Source organism: Bufo gargarizans, chromosome 6 (assembly GCF_014858855.1).
Source record: "Bufo gargarizans isolate SCDJY-AF-19 chromosome 6, ASM1485885v1, whole genome shotgun sequence".
In the NCBI taxonomy this organism is placed as follows: Eukaryota; Metazoa; Chordata; class Amphibia; order Anura; family Bufonidae; genus Bufo; species Bufo gargarizans.
Window position 1 is genome coordinate 177,535,720 of NC_058085.1, and position 12,023 is coordinate 177,547,742.

Sequence of the window (12,023 nt, forward strand, 5' to 3'; positions counted from 1 at the left end):
AATATTGCTCTAACTTCGTCTTTTAGAATATTACCATACAAATATTCTAAAAGATGAAGTTAGCGCAATATTACGAATATTCTAAAAGACTAGGTTAGAGCAATATTACGAATATTCTAAAAGACGAAGTTAGAGCAATATTACGAAATTTCGTAAAATACCCATATAGATTGCAATTTAGCTAATATGGAATATAGCAGTGCTAAGTTGAAATCGCAATTCGATTATTATAACTTGAATTAATCGAATTGCGATTTCAACATAATTCTTAAATCCGACAGTACATTCTAGTATATGGAGATATTCCCATGGTGATGGGGATGCTCCATGAGCACGGAAGTCGGCAGAAGCGGCAACGGGCACTGACTGGAGCAGCCAGGAAGCCAGGAATCCAAAGGACAGGTAAGAACAACTTTAGGGAAGTGGGAAAGAAAAAAATATAACAATAAAAATTAAAAAAAAAAACGAATATTCGATTTTGCGAATATATAGGATGATATTCTAAATATTCGCAAAATCTCGAAATTGTGATATTCGAGAAATAAATTCGCAATTCGAATATTCGCGCTCAACACTATTAGTTATACATACAGTACAAAAACTGAAAACTTTGGGTGGTGGGAACTAGAATTCATACACCCCAACGGCGAGCTCCGTGCGGGCCTCGTGCTCTGGCGGTGTTTTTATTTGGGAGGGGGGTGAATTAGCTTTGAATTTTTTTTTTATAGAAATAAATAAAAATTTGTTTTATTTAGATTTTACTCCAACTTACGGTACTGAAGAAGTCAACTTTTTGGACCTTACCATCTATTCAACTGGGGAAAATATATGCACAAAAACGTATGATAAGCCCACAGATTCAAATAGCTACATTGCCAGGGGAAGCTGACACCTACCCCAATGGCTGAATAATATACCCAGAAGTCAATTTCACCTATAATTATTCCATATAACACATATTCTGAGAAAAATTGCAAATAAATATTGGGACAGCTTAAAAGACAAATAATAGGGAACATGATACCTACAGTCCCATTTTTTGTATATAAAAAAATTGCTAATATAGGCAATTTAATTGCATCGGCGAAAAAATGCGCCGCCATAACCAATGGTAGAAAAATCAATAAAAATCTGCCGAAGGGTGTGGAAAAACATCGAAAGATACTATTAAACAAACCCAGATAAGGAATAAGGAAGGCACATATGAATATAATATTAAAGATCATATAACATGCAATACTCAAGGAGTGATCTATGCCATAAGATGTCCCTGTGTAAAGCTATACATCAGGTGAACTAAAAGACAATTGAAGAAACGAATAAGTGAACATATATATAATATAAATAAAAAATCTGAGGGGAAACCTCTCTCAAGGCATTTCAAAGAAAAACATGATGGGAGATTTGAGGGATCGTCATTTGTTGGGCTGGAAAAAGTGGAAAAGGAGGCAAGAGGAGGAGATTTTATTAAAAATATGTCAAAGAAAGAAATAGCAATGGATTTTTAATATGGATACGCTGATACCCAGGGGCCTTAACTCTAAAATCAAATTATTTGGTTTCGAATGAGGCGCAATTGGACTCATGGCGCTGGTAGGGTGTATGCAGAGAAGCTGTGTCTATATAAAGAAATTAGCAGTAGCATGCAAGTGATTCCCTGACAAAGAGCATCGTAACTTGCTCGAAATGTGTTGGAAGGTTTTTTGGAGCTACTGACAACCCGTAGCTCTTAGTGGTGACGTAACCCGCTCCTCTGTGAGCGTGAGCTCGGGCAATAGTGTAGCAGAGTTTTCGCCAGTGGCCAAGGCGAACTCCTAGCTAGCAGCCTTACTGTCACGGCCATGGCCATGACCGTGACTCCTGAACCGCATGCGGTTGTCAGCGGTTTAGTTTGGTTGTCAATCACAGGTGAGGGCTGTGGTTGCCGCTGGCAACGGTATCTTTGTGGCAGCATAGCACTCTGAGCTGTATTGTGGCAGCTTGCTATGTTGTGCATGCGGTTGAGCCTAGCAATCTTTCTGTTAGGTGTGTGTGTATGTATGACTGGTGTGCACTGGCTTGACTTCAATATAGAGTCTTTTTTGCTTTATATATATATAAAATGTTCAATCAACTGTTAATTTTTAAATAAAGCAAAAAAGACTATATTGAAGCCAGTGCACACCAGTCATACATACACACACACCTAACAGAAAGATTGCTAGGCGCAACCGCATGCACAACATAGCAAGCTGCCACAATACAGCTCAGAGTGCTATGCTGCCACAAAGATACCGTTGATCAACCAAACTGTGTGATTGACAACCAAACTAAACCGCTGACAACTGCATGTGGTTCAGGAGTCACGGTCATGGCCATGGCCGTGACACTTACATCTGCAGAGACCCCCTGCTCAGGAGAACTGTGAAAAGACCTGCGCCTCATATGACGTGACCTGCACCTCGGATAACGAGAAGTCCTGGGACAGTATCCAAATCAAGGTAATCTTGATTATCTAGTGGAGATACCTATCGGCATGTTTGGATTAGTTGGCTGTGCGCGGTGTCTAGTTTTGTTTTTATTGCGATTTGCACTTCCCTAGCAGCAGGACATACGGGACTGCTGCGACACTGCAGAATTGATACAAGTATCTAGCGCCAGTGGTTCAGCTTATCTAAAACAGAAAACTTACTTATTTAGTAGCCAAAAGTAATGATAATATACAGTGCCTTGAAAAAATATTTGTCACATTTTCTCACTTTACACCCACAAACATAAATGTACAGTATTTTATTGGGATTTTATGTATTAACACAAAGTAGCAATTATGTGTGAAGTGAAAAGAAAATGATATATGGGTTTCAACATTTTTAATAAATAAAAATCTGTGTGGTGTGAATTTGTATTCAGCCCCCTGTACTCTGATGCCCCTAATTAAAATCCAGTGTGATTAAGTGTCTTCACAAGTCACCTAATTAGTATATAGAGTCCACCTGTGTGTAAATTATTCTTAGTATAACTACAGATATTCTGTGAAGGAATCAGAGGTTTGTTATAATCTTTATAGTATAGAAATAAGGCGGCTCTCTATGACTCAAAAAGATGGAGTACGGTGCTCAATCAAGACAAAGCGTACCCAACGCTTGTAGTAGAGATAATGTGAGAGAGAATATAGAGGGATGGCACTCAAAACATTTGTGATGTATGGATGAATATATTTATTCAGGGGTGGCTAAATATGCCTGATGTAGAAAAAATTGGTAGGATAATCAGAAAATTGTATCAAATTTAAAATACATATATGTAATCTCAATATAAGAAAGCAAAATATAATAACAGCATATCAATAGCAGAAATCCTGTTGGAAAAAAAAGGGGGTAAAAGTCCTAAAAATCTATAAAAAACTGTTAAAAAAAGATCTATTGAAAAAATACAGTCTCAGGTTGTGATATCTGGTAGGAAAAGTTGATAGCATATCTTAGTATACAATGTCCTAGTATACCATAAAATTAATGTCAATTATCCTGATATATCATATAATATCGATTTGTGAAGGAATCTTGCTGAATAAAAGGAAGAAAAGGAAGAAATGTCTTTGTATATCTGTAGGGAGAAAGTCCAGTCTCATACTATGGTATCCGAAAATATAATGCAGTATAATATCCTGATATGAGCTGAAATAAAACTTCCTTTGAGAAGTAATATGTGGAATAAGTATCTCCTTACTATTGGAAATAATCGCATCCGATTTAGTATATGGAGTTCGTAATGCGCTGTGGAATAATCGACTGCTGCTATGAAAGCAGGTACATTACCCTCCTGGTGGCCGTCAGTAAGTCGGGGAGTGGCTCCTGCCTGCAAGTCGGCGTCCACGTGTGCTGCTCGCGCCCGCTGTGTGATCCGGCCGTTGGTTGCTGCTGTTGTCGTCACTTCCGGTGACGTCACATGCGTGTGAAAAATCTCCCGCTCGATTCAATGTCGGCTTACCACATGGAGATAAGTGGCGGGAAGAGATGTTGCAGCTTCACAGGTGGGAAAATAAACTCCGGAGCTTCTCTTTGGTTGTAGGATCCTTATGTTTGGTGCTAGCTAGTTTCAGTAGGCTGACTCAATACCCCATAAAAATGGCTTCACAGGCAAGGATATTGTGGCTACTAAGATTGCACCTCAATCAACAATTTATAGGATCATCAAGAACTTCAAGGAAAGAGGTTCAATTCTTGATAAGAAGGCTTCAGGGCATCCAAGAAAGTCCAGCAAGCACCAGGATTGTCTCCTAAAGAGGATTCAGCTGCGGGATCGGAGTGCCACCAGTGCAATGCTTGCTCAGAAATGGCAGCAGGCAGGTGTGAGCGCATCTGCACGCACAGTGAGGCGAAGACTTTTGGAAGATGGCCTGGTGTCAAGAAGAGCAGCAAAGAAGCCACTTCTCTACAAAAAAAACATCAGGGACAGATTGATCTTCTGCAGAAAATATGGTGAATGGACTGCTGAGGACTGGGGCAGAGTCATATTCTCCAATGAAGCCTCTTTCCGATTGTTTGGGGCATCAGGAAAAAGGCTTGTCCGGAGAAGAAAAGGTGAGCGCTACCATCAGTCCTGTGTCATGCCAACAGTAAAGCATCCTGAGACCATTCATCTGTGAGGTTGCTTCTCATCCAAGGGAGTGGGCTCACTCACTATTTTGCCCAAAAACACAGCCATGAATAAAGAATAGTACTAAAATACCCTCCAAAAGCAACTTCTTCCAACAATCCAACAACAGATTGGTGAAGAACAATGCATTTTCCAGCACGATGGAAAAGTGATAACTAAGTGGTTTGGGGACCAAAACATTGACATTTTGGGTCCATGGCTTGGAAACTCCCCAGATCTTAATCCCATTGAGAACTTGCGGTCAATCCTCAAGAGACGAGTGGATAAACAAAAACCCACTAATTCTGACAAACTCCAAGAAGTGATTATGAAAGAATGGGTTGCTATCAGTCAGGAATTGGCCCAGAAGTTCATTGAGAGCATGCCCAGTCGAATTGCAGAGGTCCTGAAAAAGAAGGGCCAACACTTTAAATACTGACTCTTTGCATAAATGTCATGTAATTGTCAATAAAAGCCTTTGAAACGTATGAAGTGCGTGTAATTATATTTCACTACATCACAGAAACAACTGAAACAAAGATCTAAAAGCAGTTTAGCAGCAAACGAATATTTGTGTCATTCTCAAAACTTTTGGCCACGACTGTAGTTCTTTCCTGTATCTGCCTGTATGGTCACAAGACTTTGTTCACCATATGCTGAACTTCTGTGAATGCAACATGAACTCAGAATAGGTGTCTGCGATGTATGACAACTAGAGATGAGCGAATCAACTTCGGATGATACATCTGAAGTCTATTCACTAAAAACTTCTTTCTAATACTGTATAGAGATCCGTCTCCGTACAATATTAGAATGTATGGGATCTGATGAGCCGAGGTTATTACGTTGCGCAAGACTTCATATAATAACTTTGGGAATTAATTATTACTGTAAAAAACATTAGAATCAAACTCGGCTACAGTTCCGAGTGGAACCTTGCAATGGATCCCAAGTGTGGTTCCAAGGTTTTTTACAGTAAAAATTATTTCCTGAAGTTATTATTCGAAGTCTCGCCCGACTTCGCAAAGTAATAACTTCGACTCATCGGAGCTGATACATTCTGACGGATCTCCGTACAGTATTCAAACAAAGTTTTTAGCGAATTGACTTGGAATGTACCGTCCAAAGTCGATTCGCTCATCTCTAATGACAACTATTGTTTCTTACTGAAATAAACAATTTTGTTTATGAACAGTGGAAAATAATATATTTTACACATTAATATATATGCACCTCAGATGGTGCCCTTAAAATTCATACAGGTCAAGAACACAAAATGGGAAAAATTGTGGAAAAATGTACTGTCATTAGGCACAAAACTGGCAGTGTCATTAAGGGATTAATGGAAAAGAATTGCCATGTCTCAAACTGGGTGGTGAGTTGTGCTATCCCTGCCAGTGCTGGGCAACAACATACATAAGTAGAAGTTCTCAAAATCTTTTCTGATGTTCCTCTTTACACACTTATAAAGTGGCAGGCAGGTACAGATCCTATTGACATCACATAAACGCAAGTGAGTAAGTCTCTGTATGCAGACCCATTCTGTCAAGTCAATTAGAAAGAAGAATGCCACCCCACCTGTGACCCATCTCCACGGGTCCTTGGAACAATTGTTGTATGGATCACAAGTCTCCAGGTAGTGGAGACAGGAGCCTGAATTATGAAATTCACTTCTGGTTACTGTGGTGTCTCAGTGAGATGTCCTTGTGTTGATAGTACATTATATCCTATTATGCTCCAAGGATGTATAGTGGTAGCATTGTAGTTAAGGGGCTGTATATAGGTATGTGGTGTACAATGATAACATGTTCCAGGATAGTTTGCAGTCTTTGTAGCTCCATCATCATTATACCACCTGTAATACTCAAGCAGCATCAGTGCTGCAGAATGGTATTTGGTTGGTGCTCCTGGTGGTAATATGGGTGTTTCACAGTGGTGTCTGGTGCTGCATGGTAGTATTTATCTGCTAGTGAGTTGCTGGAATCATCATGGAATAGCAGGTGAAGAACAAGCAGAAAAAGTTTGAGAAGACCTGTAAGGGCACATCTGTGTTGTAAACTCTTTGGGCCAGATTTATCATTAGCTCAAGTCAGAAAAATGGAGGGAAAAAGTCGCAAATTTTTGCGCAATCACTAAAACTGCACAAAAATTTGCGACTTTTTTCTGCTCTGCACTATGCTCGCCAGTTTTCTGAAAGTGGGCGTGTTTTCTTATGTAAATTAATCTCTAGACAGATTTACTATTGAGACTATTTAAAAAGTCGCAAAAAAGTTGCAGAAAAGTCGCAAAAAATTGCGCGATTTCACTCCAGTGAGGACCATGCTTATCTTATGAGACTTTTTAATAGAACATGCAACTTTTTCGTAAAGACGTGCAACTTTTTTGTAAAGATGTGTGACTTTTGTAAAGCTGCTTACTGACGGATAAACTGCTACCGTCAAACCACATTTATTACAGTCTTAAAGGGCCGATCATAAATCTGACTTGGCTAAAACTGACTTTAGCCATATGTGAAAGTGGAGTGAGATGTCAGAGTCATGATAAATCTGGCCCTTTGGGTCTCCGTCACAAATTCCGCCAAAAAGAGAGAATAAAAAAATTCTGCATACAGGACTTTTTTTCCGTTAAAAAAGCAGACACCCAAACAAAAACTGAACGGGTCCATTATAGTCAATGGGGTCTGTTTGGCACCTTTGGTCTCAGTTATATTATGAATCCAAGGAAGAAATAAAACAGAAATAACTAGTGGTGATATGGACGTGGCCTAAGCTGTTGTCAATTAACAATACAAAAAAGCTACACAGATTGTGACTGTGTGTACCTTCTGGCACATCATTTATCATAGCTAAATATTATTATGTTTACAAATTGAATTAATCATATTCTGTGATATTTCATTAAGGAAACATATCACATTTTCATCATTGCAACCACATTAGGCAGAAACTGAAAAAGAACCTCCCTGCCTTTCGGGGAAAATGCATAAACATTAAATGCTAAAGGTACATACCAATATGTTTCACAACACACAGGGTCTCTGAGTAATGAAAGCAAATATGCTGGCAATGATCTTCATTATTGTCTCTCCAGCATATATAAACCCTTGGCTGGCAGGGACTAAGCATATTGCAGCAATTGCATCCAATTCTCTCACAATCACCAGCTGAATTCTTTCAAGAATAATGTCTGCAGTAAAGGGACACCAGAAGAAAACCCCAGAGCCATGTGCACCACCACCCCAACAGCACCAGGATCGTGAGTATCCTCTTTTATATGTATTCATGCAAGTGAATGGGATGAGGACATGCCACATGGGCTATATCAGCCTGTGACAAGTTCCCCAGAAAAACGTCACTTTTATAGTATAGGGATGCAATCTGACTTCAGCATCAGAACCAGAATCACTTGGCATAGACGTCAGGAAAGTGGTCAGCATTTTTCGCCAGATATTTTACCTGATCTTGCACCAGGCTTTTTTTCAGTTAAGTATAGGAGTTGGGGGCCCTTAATTGTAATAAGGTTGGGAATCACATGTGAACAAGTAAAATTTGTTAAGACTACTACTGCTAAATGACTGCACTGTAGATAAACATCTGTATAACATTTTAGTTTAGGTGGTTGGATAATTTTAAAGAATAATGATAACAAGAGTATTCAAACTCTCAAAAGAATAGCATTGGTTTGGCATATTGGGGGTCATTTACTGACCAGCATTTCAAACACCAATTTTAGTGAAAACCCCAGTAGAGCAAGATCTGACCAATTTATTAAGTGGTGCACACCAGAACTGAAATCTCCTCTAGCCATGATTAGGAGTAGATTTCTGGTGTAATGTGTACCAGTTTTCTGGTTGTTAAAGGGGTTGTCCGGTCTCCCGCCGTGCAGCAGTGAGCAGGTGTATTGACAGCTCCCACGTCCCGTTCATTTGAATGGATTAGTTACAGTTACATTCCGTCCCATTCAAGTGAAACTGTAATTACAAAGGGCAGGGCTATGAAGACGTGCAATGCAGAGAGCACAGTTCTGTGTCCAGGATACTTAAACAGGTCAGGGGGAGTTCCCATCACTGATCCATTAGAAGAACTGAAAAAAAAAGGCAGAAAAAGGCTCAAAAAAGCCATTTCAGTTTTTTAGACAGAAAAAAGTACTGTATGCAAGACTGTTTTTAGAAATGGCTCAAACGGATGCTAAATGTGCAACAGGATCCGTTTTTTATTTTTTTACAGGATCCATTTTTTTTCTAGATCCTAGATCAGAAGAATAGAAACTGAAACAGTGATGTGAACTCTCCCTTAATAAAGGGGAGGTGTGGGGGGAGGGGGATTGAAAGGATTTCTTTCTTAAAGGGTTTTCTGAGACTTAAACACTGATGACCAATCCTCTAGATAGGTCATCAGTATCTAATTAGTGGGGGTCTGATACCTGGGACACCCGCAGATCAGCTGTATGAAAAGTCAGCCACCGTCGCAGTAACGCCCCGGCCTTCTCTCAGTTTCTTAACCCCTTAAAGGGGTTTTCTCAACACGCAGGTTTATACTTACCTGCTCCCGGCGCGCCGTCCACTTCCTTCTTTCGGCACTCGGCAGGGGGCGGGCTCCATCTTCATTGATGTCTTCTCCCGGCCGGGCCGCGCGCTGTACTGAACGCACACGCCGAGTCCGCGCAAGCGCCCTGGTGACTTCTTCCTGGCCAGTATAGTATACTTGCCAGGAAGACGTCACCAGGGCGCATGCGCGGACTCGGCGTGTGCGTTCAGTACAGCGCGCGGCCGGCCGGGAGAAGAAAAGAAGTCGTCTGCGCACGCGCGGCCACCGCGATTCCTGAGAAGAGCGATGGCCGTAAGCAGGGGAGACGGAAGACAACAGTCAGGTAAGTATAGGTTTATTTTTTTCTAAGGGGTGGGGATTTGTTAATGAAATATATTTAGAAAAATGATCACTGTTAAATCATTAACAGATTTAACAGTGATCATTAAGATGATAATATCCCTTTAAATACTGATGACTAATCCTCTGGATAGGTCATCATTATCTGATTGGTCTGGGTCACGGGTGTCGATCAGCTGTTCAAGAAGGCAGAGGCACTCACAGTAGCGCCCTGGCCTTCTCAGAGCTTTTCGTAGACCAGTGACTATACATCAATCAATCACATGACCTAGACGGAGCCCAGCCCCATAGAAGTGAATAGGGCTGAACTGCAATACCAAGCACAGCAGATATACAATTTACAGTGCTGTGTTTGGTAAGCATGGAGAAGGATGCAGTGCCTTCTCAAACAGCTGATTAGCGGGGATCCCTGGTGTTGGACCCCCACAGATTATATACTAATAACCTATCCACTCTCACACCCAGCAGTACTTGTGAACAGATCTATACTTACCTGATCCCCTACACGCTTTTCCGGCTCCATGATGGCTACTGTTGTATATGTCTGTAAGTAGGTAGGGGATGAGGGAAGAGGTTGAATCGAATGGAAAGGACTCAATGATTTCTAAAAAAAATAAAATAAAAAAAGACTAAATATATTAATAACTGCTGCTAAATGAGTGATCTGGCATTCAGAATTTTTTTCAATCCTTTCATTCAAGTATTTTTCTCATTAAAATCATGATAAATTCCATTGAAGTTAATGTGCAATTCATTTATATTTTTTAATTCCAGCTTGTAAACCAGCGCCACAATGTGAGGAACCCATTCAACAAGGTAAGATAAAAATCAGGTTCTCTGTCTGAATGTAAACTCTGCTGATCGATGACAAAAAATATAGTTGTTCTAGATCAGATTTGTTTTTTAAATCTATGCTAATATATTATGGGGCTCTAAATAATGACAGTTTTGTGTGATTTGTTACTTTATTTTAGTTTGCGAGCCTGAACCAGTGTGTGAACAACAATGTCCTCCACCTCAGGGTAAGCACAAGTGAATGCTTGAAAGTAATGGAATATATACAGTCGTTTATTTCAGACTTTTCATGAAACAAGTAGGGGTTAATGTCTAGGACCCTCAGTGACTGGTCAGAGAACATAAGCACACTGGGGGGCATTTATCAAAGTGTTTATATCACTAATGTGGCATAAAGTCACAAGATATGGCGCACACCTTAACTTGTGACTTTTTCAAAGTGTTGAGGAAAAGTGGGGATTAGTAGAAGGGAAAGGGCCCCCAAGGCTTGATGAATTAACTATCATTTACACCGGATGATCAAATCTATCTCATAGCTGGTGTAGAATTGAAAGTCTGGCGCAAAGACTACCAAGACTGACATTTGTAATGATGGAGCTACATCTGAACAGCTGATCTGCAGGGTGTCAAACCCCTGATGATCCGCTAATGATGGCATATCCTGAGGAGTCCAGACTACCGCTTTGAGTCTCTGCCTTCTCATATATGTGAAATTTCTGAAGAAGGTTGTCTGTTATCAACATATAAGCTTCTCATACTCTATCTAAATGATAAAAATACTTTCTTACACTTTCTTGCAGAGATATGCACACAGTCTAGTCAAAAGAAGGACAACATTGGTGTTAAGAAGTAAAACAGTGAACTCCTGAAGATGGAACTAAAGCATTGAAATTTATTATGATCTATCTGCTGTACGGTTGCCCATCAGAAATGTATCGATTAAGTTATACTGTGAACTGATGTAAAAATTATGCAATTCAATAAATGGAGACACGTATTAAATCATAAAACTACTGTATATCTTGTCAATTTATGAAAAGCTAATATTTGAAGTTATTTCATGATCCATACTTATCTGAGATGAGATGAAAAATTGTTGATTTTACTTCATATTCCCAGTAGAAGAAATAGCCACTGGTTATAGCTCTGTATTAATCATGCAAAGCTAATGCCAAGCAGCCAACAATGATGAAAACTTGCTGAAAAATGAACTGCATAAATAGCATTCATTTCAGGCAGGGGTGTACATAAAACTCATTGGGCTCTATATGTAGCAAGAATCATTCATTTCAGGCAGGGGTGTACATAAAATTCATTGGGCTCTATATGTAGCAAGAATCTGAATTGCCCCCCCCCCCCCCCAAATTCTGACTAACTGTGTGTGCTGCTGTAGCGTCTGTCATTGTGGCAGAGCGCAGGAGTGGAGTCCATACTGGTGACAGTCCTGGATCCAATCAGGTCTGGACTGCTCAGCATAGTCACAGTGCAATGCGTGCTTGCAGAGGAACAGGGCTGGGGCAATGCATTTGAATGCCTCTAGCAGATGGCATCCCCTTTGTTGAAATTATTAAAAACTATCTTAGAGTGGGTTCACACTAACGTTAGGGATTCCATTATGGTTTCCGCTATAACATGGTTATAACTGAAAGTAACGGAATCCATAAGACGGAAGGACAGATCCGTTCTTCTGCCTATAGACTTCTATTATGACGGAATGCAAAATGGAAG

General features: G+C 40.0%; 1 long non-coding RNA gene across 1 annotated transcript; it reads left to right on the forward strand.

Annotated features, from left to right (window-relative positions):
* The first annotated feature begins 7,703 nt into the window (after window positions 1-7,703).
* LOC122941045 lies at window positions 7,704-11,305 on the forward strand. Its single transcript, XR_006390410.1, has 4 exons — window positions 7,704-7,869; window positions 10,275-10,316; window positions 10,475-10,522; window positions 11,096-11,305. It is a non-coding gene; the product is annotated as an uncharacterized LOC122941045 (long non-coding RNA).
* The last annotated feature ends 718 nt before the right edge of the window (window positions 11,306-12,023 follow it).